At 47.5% G+C, this 3733-nt stretch overlaps 1 long non-coding RNA gene across 1 annotated transcript; it reads right to left on the bottom strand.

Moving 5' to 3' along the window:
- Positions 1-294: 294 nt before the first annotated feature.
- LOC114007473 (uncharacterized) lies at positions 295-3461 on the bottom strand. The gene is made up of 3 exons (XR_003549093.1): positions 3154-3461; positions 1792-2078; positions 295-945 (listed from the first exon to the last, which is right to left on the bottom strand). It is a non-coding gene; the product is annotated as an uncharacterized LOC114007473 (long non-coding RNA).
- Positions 3462-3733: the final 272 nt, after the last annotated feature.

Below are 3733 nucleotides of genomic sequence, written 5' to 3'. Positions count from 1 at the left end.
CAGTGCATGTCGAATGAGCACGTGTGTATTCTCCGACATTTTCTTAAAGCGAGGGTGGGAATAAGGGTTTGGGTGGGGGTGGGGAGGGAGCAAGGAGAAGACTCGTGAGAGACATACTGACACCCAACTGGGGCTCCCGCTATTGTCAGGAGGACTGCCATGGTTGCGAAGGCAGTAACTTTCTCACCAAACGCCTCACCCTTCCTCCATTCCCCACCCCAACTGGGAAACACAGTGACTTATTTAACAAGTATTTATTGAGTTGCCTACTCAGTGTTCTTGGCCCTAGGGGTATGGGGGTACGAGGAGTATAGACATGGGTCCTGCCCTCCCGGAGGGAATATCGTTATGGTGGAGACAAACAAACAACTTAATGGAAAACAACATAATCTCTAATGCAATTGAACGCTGTTTTGAAAACCAACACGGGGTTACAATAGCGAGTAGGTGAGGCCCGCTTTTGGGAGGGTGAACTTCACGTGCTGGAACGGAGATCAGAGAGAGTTTGGTCCTCGAGCGAGTGAGTCCAGTTTCTGCTAGAAAAGTCCGTGTTCAGGATCAGATTGTGAAGGGGTGGGAAAGTGGTTCTCAGCTGTAACTTGATACCCCAGGCATAATCTGAAGGACACTACAGAGACCTGCTCTCTGCCCCCGATTCAGGCAGAAAGCAAAGCAGATGTTGTCTTAATAGTTTTCCAGTCCAATGGCCAAGAGAAAACAAAATATGTCATACATATGGTTGTATTTAAAGGCAAGATTACAACACATGTTCAACAAGCGCTGGTTGTTGCTGGAGTGGCCGATTCTGTTTGCATTCGCAGCTGAGTTAATCTAATTAACCGCAGACGAAGATGCCTGTTTTCAAGTTCAGCCAGAATGGTCAGAAGTACACAGTATTTACAACGCTTTCCTCTCTGACCTTCTCGTAGGCCCCAACCGGCCATCCTGCGTTTAAATGTTGAAGCGTGAGTGACATTACACGAAAGTTTGTGTTTGCTCTTTCTACCCGATCGCCGCAGAGGCCAAGGTTCAACACCCTTAAGAGCTTAGATTTCTTTTTTTTTTTAAAAGAGTAATAAATTAGTACTTTTGCTTTTGATTGCAACTGATCAATATCTGGTTGCCAGGGTGGAAATTGTACAATCCAACAAGGTACACAGCATACACAGAAGGGACCTATCTGTGCCACGTCCCCTGTCCCTGCCCGAGCGCCCAGGACTGGGAGGCAGTATCTCTGGGCCTAGCTTAGAGGCTTGGAACCAGGGCAAAAGCCTCCCAGAAACAACCCTGAAACCTCAGGCATAACACTGGCCTGCTAAGCACTGGCGATTCCCAGGGGAGGGCGGGGTGGGAGGTGGCAAGGCTGGACAGCTGATGTTAGCTCTGTTTGGGGGCCTCCTGAATCATCTTTGCTCGGAAGTCGGAGAGACTGGGGGAGGATAACGGATTATGCTCATTCCATTTACAGAGTTCATTCAGCTATAAGGGACAGGCCAGATTATGACACTGGAGGTTTACAAATCGCAGGCAGTTAACTTCCCCATTCTCTGCAAGGTTAAAGCTCAAGGGTCATGACCTTTAGGCTCCCTGAGGCTAATGGTTTAGATGGTCGGTTCTGGATTCTGGCAGCCCTGGGGTAAATCTCAGCCCTCCCGCTCACTTGTTTAAACATGTGCAAATAGCCTAATCTCCCCAGTTGGTTCCTTGTCCTGAATGGGTCTCACACCACCTGTCTCTCAGACTTAGTCCAAGGATGAGACACGACGCCCACGGGAGTCCCGAGGTCAGTACCTGCCGCTCCGTCTGCATCTGCCTTCAGAGGCCCCAGGTTCTCCCTGCCAGCCTGCACCGTCCGAGATCTCTGCTCTTCCCTCTCTTCTCTGGTTTTCTCTACTGCTGCCTGAACTGGAAGTAATCTCTGTGATGTCATCCAGTGACCTTTCAAATGTTTCCTTAAGCCAGACATTTTTCAGGATTACTAGTGACAGCCATTAGTCCAGGCTGCCGCCAGGACAAGTGCTCCAGTCCTGTGGGAGGGCGATTTCCCACGTAACAATAACCAATGCCTGGGAGTATTCCTTGGAGAAATAAAAAGAAAAAAGAAAAAGGAAAAAAAAAAAAAAGAATTCTGCTGTCATATTAATTGGAGAGATACCCACAGATTCACAGTGCGCATTAGCATATCGAAGACTCCCTGGAGCCCTGTAGCAAATCCACGCGTGAGCCTTGCTTATTTACTTTCCCTCCTTATCTGACTTACTGACATCCCTAGCCCTGGCCTCTTCTCTGAGAGTTTTCCTTTAAATCCTCTCAATTCTACCTGCCTATACTCTCCTCCCACTTTCAGATAGGACATCAATAGAGGGAGGTTTAGTGAAGGGGGGTTCAGGGAGATTGAGTGAAGGGAGTTCAGGGAGATTAAATGAAGGGGGGTTCAGCAAGGTTAAGCAAAGTTGGGTTCAACAAGATTAGGTGACTTGCCCACGATGGTTCAACTGGGTAGCACTAGAACCGGCTGCCCTCTCCCGAGTCCAAGGCTTTTTACTCTACGTCGGGAAGGAACAGCCTGATTTTGGCTAAACAACCGTAGAATCTATAACTCACTGCATGGGCCACTAGAATTACATTACCCAACAATTTAAGTTTCTTGGCAATGAGAAAACCCGACAGGGGAAGCGATTTGTTAAAAAAAATTACAGAATTAGGGATGTAAGAGCCAGAACTGGCAGCTAGCCTACTAACCGACAGGCCAGGCCGACCGCACCTCACGCCCAGGGCTCACCAGGCTGGCTCAAGCCTCTCAGGCATCTCCTTAATTACATCTTCTCTTCCTTTAACACCAGTGCAACCCATGGGAGATCTTTCCGTGATGACAGAAATGTTCTATAGCTGTGCTGTCCTAGGTTCCTAGGTGGTCACCACCAACTAACTGTATGTGGCTCCAGATCACTTAAAATGACCTAGTGCAAGCGAGGAATTTGTAATGCTACTTAATGTTGATTAATGCATATTCACAGAGTTGCATGTGGCTAGTGACTCCTTTATGGGACAGGCCAACTTTAGAGACCAAAACTTATATTAGGTTTTAGACCCAATCAGTACAAGTATCATGTGAGTAGAAGATCCTTTTAATAACAATCAAAGGTAACCTACCTGGTTAGGAGCTGAATTCCGTTTCATTTAATGGCAGGGCCCAACCTGAGATGCCTTGGCTCAAGCTATTTCCTTCCTTCCTTGGCGACATCCTACCCATTCTTGTCTTCTAGATTCACAAGCACTCCCTCCTAGAAGATTTGCTGCTTCCTTTCAAGTAGAGTGAAGGGACGCTTCTATGGGACTCCCACATTCCTATATTTATCTCCAGATGGATGAAAAGGGGGAAGTTCTGCTTTGCTGGGAGCCCTCTGGTAAGCAAGCAGATGAAAGAGAAGAGAGTTGGCTGGGGGTGGAGGGAGTTACAGCAGGAGCGATCGGGGAGTGGTGTGGGAGAGAGAAAGAAGATATCATTAGAAGAGAGGGGTGATGTGATTAACCTCCCCTATCTCCCCTGTGACATCTTCAGTAACAGTAAGCATTACAAACTACAGTGACACGTGGACACATCTCACGATGTTGAGAGAGAAAAGCGAGTCACATGTTTCATGACAGAAACATTCAACATACCAGGAATAGAAGGGAACTTCCTCAAGAGATAAAGGGCAGCTATGAGAAACCCATAGCTAATGTCACATTG

Source organism: Tupaia chinensis, unplaced genomic scaffold, assembly GCF_000334495.1.
Source record: "Tupaia chinensis unplaced genomic scaffold, TupChi_1.0 Scaffold000182_1, whole genome shotgun sequence".
Taxonomy (NCBI): Eukaryota; Metazoa; Chordata; class Mammalia; order Scandentia; family Tupaiidae; genus Tupaia; species Tupaia belangeri.
Note: the sequence above shows the minus strand (reverse complement) of the source record. Positions and strands in the feature narration are given on the sequence as shown.